We start from the raw sequence: 12,040 nt of genomic DNA, 5'->3' as shown, positions 1-12,040 counted from the left end.
GCTCATTCAATAATCCTTGGATGAATTTCGAGACCTTGGGAGGGAACTCGAACATCGGGAATGTATTACCTATCATAGAATGTCGAGGGTAACACACACAAACATATTCAACAATGAGTATAATGCAATCACTCATACTATGGTTCATGCATAACCATTCTGTCAAGTTTGCATTACCAATTTTGTCCAGGGAGGTTCTCACATTACGAATACCTCGAATGTGAGCTGAATGGGGGGACTTCGGTCCGAAAGGGCTTTCTCTCACTCTCGAGAAAAGCTATTTATCCCGTCTGCGAGGATTCAAGAGAAATTACTCAATCTTTCCATCATCGCATTCGATAAGGATCCAAGTAATCTCGCAATTGATACGACCGAGTCGATCCGGGAGGTCTTGATTAGGACCGTAATGAGAGCTAGGTCAAAGGTTTACAAAGGGGACTCCAGTTGAGTCAAGGTCTTTGAAATGAATTTCTTCATCATTTGCTCCGGATTTACAAGTCAAGAATCCTGCAAAAATGAGAGAGAAATAATCTTGCTCGAACTTCTTCGAGTGATGCTTAAAATCATTTAACTCTACGTTAACTCAAGTGCCCTAATCGGAAGAGACTTTGGAGGGTTATAACGTAGGCTAGGATTGGGGACTGAGGAACGAAAAGGCTCATTTTGGCTCAGAAATTAAATGAGAAGGGGCTTGACGTTGGTGATCATCGCCGACTAGTCACCGATCTTGGTCTTCTGGAAATGTCTTCAGAAAGAATACCATCATTGAATGAGGGATGGTAGTTTTCTACTGAAAATTGCACTTTGCAAACTGATTTCTTGGGAGTCTTCTTCACAACAAGTGTCAGTCGAGGATTTGCAAGAGACACAATGCAAACATGTACATGGAATTTACAACTTAACATGCAAAAATGTACATTCAAAATTCAGAAGTTCTTTACAAATGAATGTGCATTGGCCTTACTTTTGGTAGGCACTTTGCTTTTCATATGCTTGAAATTTTCATATGAGATCAGCCTTTGCTTTTCTTACTCCCGACTCTCATTTTTCTTTTTGTCTTCTTTTTTTTCGAGAAGAGATTTCTTTTCCTTTTTCTTTGAGAGCTCTTCGACATCTCTTTATTTTGCTTTTTTTTTGTTTTTGTTTTTTTTTTTTTTTCGAGAGCGGGCCCTTCTCCTTTAAGCTGAGTTTGCCTCTCCTTTTTTTTACAATCCCATGATTTTGAACCAGGAATTACAACAAGCATAATGATCATTTGGGAATTCTCTGTTGACCCGACCATCTCCAATTCTAATCCTTGGGAAAATGCTATCTTCGTCTTTGGAATGAGCAAATGATCACCAACGGGGGTTTAAGAAATGAATTTGCAGGCTCAAGTGGGCTATGCAAAGAATGAAGTGTATAGGATAGAGAAATGAATGCTCTTCATCATCCTAAGGCACTTGAATTAAAATTCGAGTATAAATGCAAAGAAACACCCGAAGATTAATGTTAGTCCGAGCAAGAAAATTTCTAACCATTTACCTCATGTTGCTGCTAGAATTAACCCGTCTGGACCCCGATGTGGGGTGGTTCTTGACAGGGGTAAAGAAATGAAACCACCGCTCAAAAGGGGTAATCAATGAATCACCCGTAGTGTTTGGGATAGAGAACTGAATGCCTCTGTCATTTCGGCTATCGTACCTTTTGCGAGAAAACCTTTTACCTTGTGAAATGCGGAACTTAGCCACCGTTCAACTCTCCCGAAAAAATGGGACGTGTTTGGGAAAGGATTGCCTTTCATCATCCCGCCCTGCCCCATTCCATACATTCGATGTATCTTATGTAGTTCATGTTCCTTATTCGGAATTGGTAAATTAAACGTGAGGAACAGTCATGCGCAAACTATGCAATGTATAAGTGTTTTTGAGCATATAAAATGCAGCAACTTTTATCTTGGTGGACAGAATTCGCAAGCACATAAGAAACTTCTTAGGGGCGTGGATTGGGAGTTGCCCCTGCTCATGCAAATGAGTTGCAAAACTTCATTATCCGGTTCGAGACATGAGATTGTCAAAGGCTCCGGGAATTTCTTATTTCATTAATTTTTCGGGGAGAATGGATACTTCCCTATCTGGAAAGGCGGTGACCCCTGTAAAAATCAAAAGGGAAAGCGTCAATGTACGTTCTCATGTTCTAAACGAGTTGAAACGATACCGCTTTACCCTTGTACGAATTTCTTGTGAACTTTGAATTGAAAAGATCAACTCATCTGGATCGGATTGTATGTCCGGGATGTTATCTCTCCGGGTTACGTAACCATCTTGGTCGAGCTTCAATCGGCATTGAACTACGAAGCAAAAAGGTTTTTATTAATCTTTGTACATTGATGTCAAATCCCGGGATCAAACCTGGGACGCCTCGGACCACTGTCATTCCCCCAACCACTAGGCTGTGGTGATGTTGGCGTCCACGGTTGGTTCGCTTTTTGCTATATTGTTCTCAAAACAGTTGGCAATCTCCTGTCGAGAATGAAATAAGCTTAAATCAGAGTTTGAAATGATTGAGAGCCAATTGGGACGATACGGAGTTACCCATCTTTGAGTCCGCTTGGCCTTTTACTCGTATTCTCCCAAGTAAGGCTATTCGGAATCTCTCTTTACGGGCGTTCAGGGGCGTCGTCCACAAATTGATTTTCTACGTGCCTAGCTTAACAAGGAACTCACGCATTTGATAAGGGAGGAGAAAATTCGCCCTTTAACTCTAGGCAAATTCTAGACAGCTAGAAAGTAAAAAAAATATCCCACGCAGGGGAACTATACATGGAATCAAAGAAGTATTCATGCGAGATTGGTTCCACCTCTCTTGCTGGCCATTCCAATGATCGACTGATTTTGTCTTGGATTATACACCAACGATCGTTGTTCAAGGATCCATAATCACTTGCTTCGGATCACAACTCGGGAGGTCCTTCAGCTCCGAACCGGGCGATCAATGTGGTGAGCTCATCATCAAAGTAATCTTCTGATTGATACTCGAATTGGGTAGTGTTACTTGCTAACACTAGCGACGGATTTCCCACTTTGTTTTCACCGTGAGCGGTCTGACCCCTTGAGCTTGAACTTCCGCCGTTGCTCGGAAACTTGTAGGGATGATCAACTGGTCTGCTGCTAGAACCACCAGCGGAAGGTTGGTATGACATGTATTCTTGATTGGGAAGTGGCCGAGTACCTTTTGCTCGGTAGATTTTCCCGGTATTGATCTTCCAATCAACTTTGGTCCTGTCGTGTTGGTCCCAACCCGCATCGTGCTTCCTCGACTTATCTCTAACCCTTTGAAGGTGATTCGTGACACTTTGCATGGTGAGTCCGTCTATATTCATTATTCGTATACAGCCATTGGTCGTCGTCGAATTGATTCCTAGCCGTCGAACCGCCTCAATGAATATAGAATGAAGCTTGGCGGACCAAAGGGGCCTTTTCTTTTGGACAAAATCGTCGTCATCAGCTTGGTCGTAGTTTTTTTGTTCGAGTAATTGCTTCCTTACAGCATGCTGCCAAATGTTTTGGAGCATTCGAACGCAGACCGGCTTCTGTAGGACGTCTCGAGCACCATGCAATGTGGCCCTCGTTATGAACTGCTGATCATTACTTGCGATACTACGATGACCCGTATGTCTAACTCAGAATCAATGATCTTTAAGAGACTGAAACCGTCCATATTGATCCCTACCACGGCTGTGACGACGATGTCAAACTCTTCTTTGTACTGCCTCAGCACTTCTAAGGCATCCGTTGCCTTCGCATAAGCAAAAACCCCGTACATGCAACTTCTCAGCATAGCAACGAGGATTGAGAGGGAAACGGGGTTGCCATCAATGGCCATGACTCGCAGATCCTCGGGATAGGAAGGTTCCCATACTTCCGCTTGGAATGAACGTGTTTTTCTTTTAAAACCTTCCATATGTAGATCGAAAATAGCTGTTTCGACCCGGGAGACCGAGCTTTAGATGTTCTCCGACTTGCAAAACAATCCGCCCGAAAATCACAAAAGTGATGGTGGTCTTTCGTGACGAGTTCCGGTGGTCATTTATAAACTTTTTCTGATCCGTTAGTCTCGCATATAGGTTCTCCCTTTTTCTACGAAAGAGGACAACTTTTTCTCTCCTTTCCGGTCTTAGTGCCTTGGATCTATTTCGTAATAACTCTTGCCTCTCACTCAATCTGTCATCTTTTTCCTTTTCCGATATGTAGGAGCCCTCAAATCTTTTCGCTTTCTCTATGAACGAGGCGGTTATTTCCCTCCTCGGATCTTTTCGGTTCCCCCTACGAACGAGGCGATTATTTCCCTCCTCAAATCTTTTCACTTCGTCCCGAGGCGCTTATTTCCTCGAATCTTTTTGCTTTCTCTAATAACGAGGCAGCTATTTTTTTCTCAAATCTTTTTGCATCTACCTAGGTGAAGGCTTTTAATGCTTTTCCTTTCGGCGTTCGATCAAATCTGACAAAGAATTCACGCATTTAAGCATGATGATATTTGCGGATAGTCTTGTTCTTTGCCCCTTGATTAACTCTAGGCGTAAAAGGAAGAATGTCTCACATGGGGACTTTGTAACAAACAGTACATTCATTCACGCATGTCTCTACTTCTCTTGAGAATTCATAAGGGCTAGCTAGTAATGCTCAAAAGAGTGATATTTTGAAAGCCCATAATAAAAACTCAAGCTTCATGTAGGCTACTGATTCGGAGTTTCATCGGTGTTGAATTGGCCGACTATGACATCGTGGAAACTCCAATTGTAGTGATGTATGTCACTTCCCTCGAAGGGCATCGGTTACGCCTCCGCAAGGCCGACTTTCCGGGATGTATCCCCAACGAAATCTGATTGTGTGAGAACCCGCTCCGGGGGATGAATTGACAAATGAGCATTTTCAATGCTCGGATGTGACTCATCAAGGAACATGTCACCAAGGGTTATGGGGCTGCTACAAACATGACAAACAGCGGTGTTAAGAGCATCCCTATACCTCTTGTTCTCTGCTCGAAGCTTTTTGTTTTCATCCCTCAGAAACGCAAGTTCATGACTTTCACTTTGAACCTTCAATCGGGCCCGCTTGTTTTGAAACCAAAACTTGACCTTCAAGGGCTCCATTCCTAGCTTCCGGCTCAATTCATTTTTTCGTTTCCCGTTCACGTAAGGACACTCCTTGAAGGCAGCTTCGAGCTCCCTGATTTGATGTTTTCTTTCCCGGGGTTGACTGCTGCTGCTGCTGCTATTATGGTTGCGGTCGAGATCTTGAATTTCACCGCCAAGGGAGTTGGGTTTTACTGCTTCGGTGCCGGATCTGGCCTCGGAATCCAGTAGTTCGCTCTCGGGGACGTCTATGTTGGTTGCCCCCGGTAAGTGCTGGTTGCCTCTAAACATGTTGGATTGGAATACCTCTTACTACCTTCTACTCTTCTTTTTTTCTTGTGAGTAATCGGGTATGTTCCAAAGCCTCCCTTTTAACGTGGATGAAAACCATTAAGCCAGTGCTTCTCCCAAGATTTCGTGTTTCCCGCTCTGTCTTCTTCATTTCCTTCTGACATGGTGGGACCCTCAAATCTTTTATGCAGTATGCTTGTCCCTCTTTTAATATGGCAGAACCTTTAAGTCATTTTCGCAACTTTTTCGAATTCGTGAGCCTCGAGATGGTAGATCCGTGATTCACGGACGAAACGTCTGTAGTTTTACCCGGATAATTAACTCGGCCCCCACAATAATTATTGCTATGACTTTTCCTGCCCTTTAAATTAGGATTTAACGCCGAGACGATCATCGCTTTAAAGCGCTCGGTCAATGAGCCAAGTTTCTTGTCCGGGGCAAGACCGACGGTAGTGTGCTGATGTCGGCCATCTTCTTCGCGACCGATCGAGTAATATGTAGATGATCTATGATAAATTACCTGTACGCAGTAACAAACCCAAAATGAGTACATGGAGCAAGAATAGCGAGCCGGCCCATGACATCCCTCTAGACTCAAACGAACAAAGTGATTATGACCAAAGGATTGAAACATGTAATTTTCAGTTTGTCCGCTTTTACGAAAAAATTCGTATTAATTCGTACGTTGATCAAAACATGTCCAAATTTTACGAGCTTATAGTTGAGAAGATGATGAACAACTTTTATGTTGGCCAATCAGACTAGAAATGTACGGATCAAATCAGTTTAATGTGTCTTTCCGAAAAATCAGGTTCATAAAACTGTTATAACCGCATGTAGTTGAAAGAATGAAGGGCCCTCTTAAATTATGAATCTAATTCTGAAATTTTGCAGGATATTAGTTGAAACATAGGTCTACAACTTTCGTGTTTGGCACTTACTCAAAGCTCGATCGTAGAATTTAGTAAAAATCGCACAACAGGAACAAGCCAAATCAGAATTGAGGACAACTGATGAAATTGTAAAAGCTACGGAAGCAAAGTGCGAAATTGGAAATAAGACAATGAAACTTCTAAACAATCAACCTAAATCATGGACCGGCCCAAAATAAAAATGAGATAACAGGGTATAAGAGACAAGAAATTACCTCTCATACGAAGAAAATGTCAATCACAAAGACATGCGCATGAATTGTGAGTTTAAATCTTATTCTATCTATCCAAAAGGCTTTTGCAAAGTGAAATGATGGACGAAATGACATGTCGCAGCCTCGCGCGCAATCATCATGACTAGTCGCAACCTCGCGTACAATAGTCATGACTAGTCGGGTCCAATCACTTCGGCTTGGTTCGGTCGACAAGGGCAATTCTCATGCATCGGAGCCTCACGTGTATGAGAACGACCCTTGAGCCATTTTTTGGAAAAATTTTCGGGATCCGGATGGGATAACCTTTAGCGAAACCTTACCACCAAGGTTAAAGAACCATCTAAATACCATCTTAAAACTATTAGTGAGACCCAGGTCCGGTCACGGGTTATGTGCGATGTAGTGCAAATACGATAAATCATGCACAACAATTAAAGGCAAACACCGCTTCAATGATTCAAAAGTTAAATCACAATTCCAATTCACCAAGCCTGCAAAACAAAGGGTTAGCCGATCACTCCTCCCCTTATAACTCCCAATCTGCAAAAACATTTAACACCTAAGAATGAGAATTCAACCAAAGTTTACCAAATCAAGTGATTTCTTTTTCATGAAATTATCTGGCCTAAGTCCTCTTCAAATCCCCAGTGGAGTCGCCAAGTCGTCGCGACCTTCTAAAAAATAAACAGGTTAATTTTCGGGCTAATGGATTATCAGGTTAATTAATTAACTAACCTAACTCGGACTCTCCCAAGTCCATACCAAATCGCAACTTAAGGTTCAAATAATTAACATGCAATGTGATTTGAATTTGGAGTCGCCACTAATCATTTTCGGTAGGTTGATTAGAAACCTAAATAAAATAGCGGGAGAAAACTATCTTATTTCCGCGAACCAGAGATTTTGAATTCGGGGATTTGGTTACGCTAGATTACTCTAACGCCCTTTCGGTACCATTTTCATGAAAAATATTTGATTTGGCAATTTTGATGGATTTACTTGAAATTCAAAGATGCAATTTTTTTGGGGTTTTTTTTTTCTTTTTTATGAGAATGTAAAACAATGAACTTTGTGTAATATACACCATGGATGATTTAGAAAGAAAGAAAACGCAGCCAAGCACGAGTATTTACAGAAATAAATTAACATGTAATAATGCTAAAATTTGGAACACGTGGCATGTCTAAAATAAACAAACAAATGTTCAAACCAAACGATTACATTTTTGTAGATCGAGATGGAAAGGATTACCTTCTATTACACAAAATCTTACTCACATACACGTTATAGTTCCCTTCAAGATCTCGGAGCTGGAAGAACGCGGCTGTCGTCGAAAATGGCAAGCAATGGCGTTGTTGGGTTGCGAGGGGCGAAATATGTGTCGGGACTCGTCGAAGATGATGCTCGACTAAAACTCTTTTCTTCACTCTCGAATTTTCTCTTCTAATTTTTCTCAAAAACTCTCTTTTTCCTCTCTAAAAATTCCACTCAAAAAACTCTCTCAAAACTTTCTCAATTCTCTTCCACTCCCCCCTCCCTAAAACTCTTCTCAAGAGCTCTCTCTTTTATAGGCAAAGTTCTTCATCCTTCATTCTTCACCTTCATTTCTTCACCTTCCATCTTCATCTTCTCTTCTTCATCTTCATTTCTTCACCTTCCATTTTCATCTTCCCTTCTTCATCTTCATTTCTTCACCTTCCATTTTCATCTTCCCTTCATTATCTTCCCTTCATTATCTTTCCTTCATCATCTTCCCTTCTTCATATTCTTTTCATTATCTTCCCTTCATCATCTTCCCTTCTTCATCTTCTTTTGGTATTTGCAATACAGTCCCCGAAGTTCCAAGTATTTGCAATACAATCCCTGAAATTTTAAGTATTTGCAATACAGTCCTTGAAGTTTCAAATCTTCTCGGTATATTTTTCCATCCCGTGCCTAGTCTAGACGCATGCTAAATTAAGTGTTCTGCTTGCCCAATTATATGCCAATGCAATGTACGCTAAAAATAAATATATGAGATGATTTTTTATAATTTTTATGCAAAAAATAGATTAGTCAAAATTTAGGCGTCAACAGACACTATTGTAATAGGTTTATGACTTTCTGGACACTTTTCCCTCATATTTCATGTTGTATTAGTATATTCTCAATAATATGGGTGATAATTTCAAAAATTACAAACTGGTTGCTTATGATATGGCGGATGCCCTTTCCGTTTGCGTATAAATGTAGTACTTCTAAGAAATTTTTTTTTTTTTTTATAGTAGGAATACTATCCGGTCTGTTAGTACCAACAACAACAGGATGTTCGCACCCAAACACAATAAAATCGGATATTGCGACATTACTATTATAGAATTGCCACATCACTCATGAGAGGGATGTGCCAATTGCCGATTTGTTCTCACCATAGGTATTAGGACATGTTACAAGTAGATCGACTTCATAAATCAAGTACGATGTTTAATTTGTAGCTTAAATAGAAGGAAAATGGAAACGATCTTATTATAGGTGTTGTCCTAAAAAAGATGCCATACTATTTTTCTTTTCACACTTTGTTAGCATAATAGTTTTTAGATGACTGTGAAAATAACAGTTTCTCGTGACTCCGTGAGCCACAAATTCTTAAGAGAATGGATCTCACAATAATTTTTTATTGATTATTGTTTATTTTTTATGGTCCAAAACAGACTATTAGTATACCAATCATCCAAAAATTATTATATAATTAACTTCCTTTCTTTAACACTCCCGCAATTATCGTTGAAGGTCACCGATGGTGACATATGCCAGCTTGGTGTTAAGCAACAAGTCTTTTTCCAAAACAAAATTTATAGCACATACTGACAAATTCAAGGTTGTTAAGTCTTGATGCCGCTTGACCCACAAAAAAAAAAAGTCTTGATATCACACTTAGACTGTTTGGTCGTCCGAATAAAATTCATGGTATGATATGTTTTATCCTATCTTATGTTTGGTAGTTGTTCAGGATATGATAAATGGGGATATAAGAGAGATATAGAGGCTTAGAGGGGATAAAATTATCCTAGGGGAGGGGTGGGATAGAGCCGAATATGATTTCTCTTATCCATAACACAATAAATTAAATGGTCAAGCTTCCCTCTCTCTGCCACGCCACACCCCATCCGCCTCTCCGGTTGTGATGAGCAACTTCTCCGGCGGTAGGCCACCTCGTTGTGCCCGCCGTTTGCAATTTGTTTACTGATTCTGCTCTTTGTTGGCGATGATGGAGATCAAACTTGGGAGTCCGTCTTCTTTCCCAGTGCAATTTTAACAAAGCGAGCAAGTTCATTGATTAAACCGATATTGGAAAATAACAATCATGGCTCCATTTTCTTTTGCTTCTAATTTTTCGAGGAACTGTACGTGCATCATTTGAAGCTCTATTTCTGTTTCTGTTTCTTCATTTGGTAGACATCTTGCCCTTTGGTTTTGTGCGACTCGAGGACAACGTCCACCCATTACCAGGTCTAATGCCATTTAAGGGATGTGTCCTACAGATAAATTGTTTGTTCCCATGGTTGTGTGGCACCTCAAGGAATGCACCAAGTTCAGAGTCTGCTGATGTCTGAATATGTACACCTTCACTCACGTATGTTCTGTTCCTCTAGACTGAACTGTGATGGGCTTGATAGCAACCTTACTCAGCTAAGCAGTGGTGCATGAGATTCTTGCTGAGATATTCTTAAATGCCGATTGTTACGGGGGCTATACTCAGTCGAGAGTGTTCAGATGTTTTGGTCAGATGGGGCTTTATGGTGCGCAGTGGGGGCGGTGGCGATATCACCACCACCAAACCCATCTTCTTCTTCTTCTTCTTCTTCTTCTTCTTCTTCGTATACTATCCCCTCGAGCTCCGACCCGACAGCCCCAGAGCGATCGAAGATTCGCCACGTCGGCTCTGGATGGTACAAGTCAAGAATCATTAAACGAAAATTTACTAAACGGCAAATAGAATATTGATATCCAGTTTTTATCAAATAATGGATATGATAAGATATAAAGTTATCCGACTTTAAATCCGCAGTTCACTAAACGGCAGATAGGATATGATCAATTCTCTGAATTTTTTATCCTATTATATTCAATCCTATATTGACTAAAAATCTAGACGACCAAACACATCCTTAGCAATTTTTTACCCTTCTGTTTGGATATATTTATAGGTGTTACATTTTGAATGCAAAAGCTCCCTCTACTCACCAGAGTTTTCCAATGCAACAATAGATCAAGAACTGAAAAAAAAAAAAAAAAAAAAAAAGGAGGGGGGTGACCTTTAAACTACTTGGGTAAAAAAAAATGCATAACCTAAATTTTTTTTCGGTCAAAATGCATAACCTAATTGATGTTGGGATTCGCATAACATGTATAGGCAAATAAAACATAAACACAGCGGAAGTAAATAAAAACCTATACACGTATCTCCAGAGGCGTAGTTCGTGCATTTCAATCGAAAATCATATTAATCGAAAGAGGGTTAACAAGTTACCTCTTGAAGCGTGCTTGAAATGAAAAAGGGTCGGACGTTCTATCTGAGCCCGACAAGTGTTGAGTCTCTAGTTTAGACACACCACCAATCACGAAGACGAACGGAAGAACGAACACGTGAAAGTTACCACCTTAATTGTGCTAGCAATTCGTGGCGACAATTCTCCGCACGCTCGATTCTCGGTCACCGTAAGAGCGTAAATTGCAGAGAGAGTATTTTTTTTTTTCTCTCACACTCTCGTCTTTTGTCCTCTCAATGCACACACTCTAATGACGAGAGAAAAAACTATTTTTTCTGACGCTTTCTTTTTAATTAAAAGAAACGCACGATCAGCAAGCAGTTGCCGATCATGCATGTGCACGATCAGCAACCGCTTGCTGATCGTGCAAGTGCATTGCACGGTCAACTTCTTGACCGTGCAGCACACGGCATAAACAAATGCACATGGTCAACTTCTTGACCGTGTGCATTAACCATTTTTTTTTATCTTTTAAATATTTGTTTCCTAGTTTTATATATAAACATATATCATATATATTTATATAATAAAACAAAACAAAAGATAAATGATATGTGTGCAAATCCGGCACAACAATTTTGTGTCGATTTAGGACATACGTGTGCATCATATGCAATTGTGCCTATGACCAAAAAATAAAAATAAAATTAAATAACATTTAATTTAATTTTAGCCCGACTAAAATCGGTATATCGTAATTGCAAACATATTTGCAATATTGTCTTTCCGTTCATTGTCGTCATATATTGATTAAGGTGTGTGACATTCCTAGGTTCATCACTGAGCTAGCAATAAGACATGCACTAACGCTTTAGTACTTCCAAGAGAATTGATTGTCCCGATCAACCTCTACGTCCTACAAGCCATGAGTGACATCTAGCAATATGTTATGACTACCCAGACAGTGTGAATGCTTTAAGAACATAATGAACCTGTCATCTTTCTCTCTGTCTTACTATA

The sequence above is a fragment of the Rhodamnia argentea genome, chromosome 2, assembly GCF_020921035.1.
Source record: "Rhodamnia argentea isolate NSW1041297 chromosome 2, ASM2092103v1, whole genome shotgun sequence".
Lineage (NCBI taxonomy): Eukaryota > Viridiplantae > Streptophyta > Magnoliopsida > Myrtales > Myrtaceae > Rhodamnia > Rhodamnia argentea.
This window is presented reverse-complemented; position numbering follows the sequence as displayed.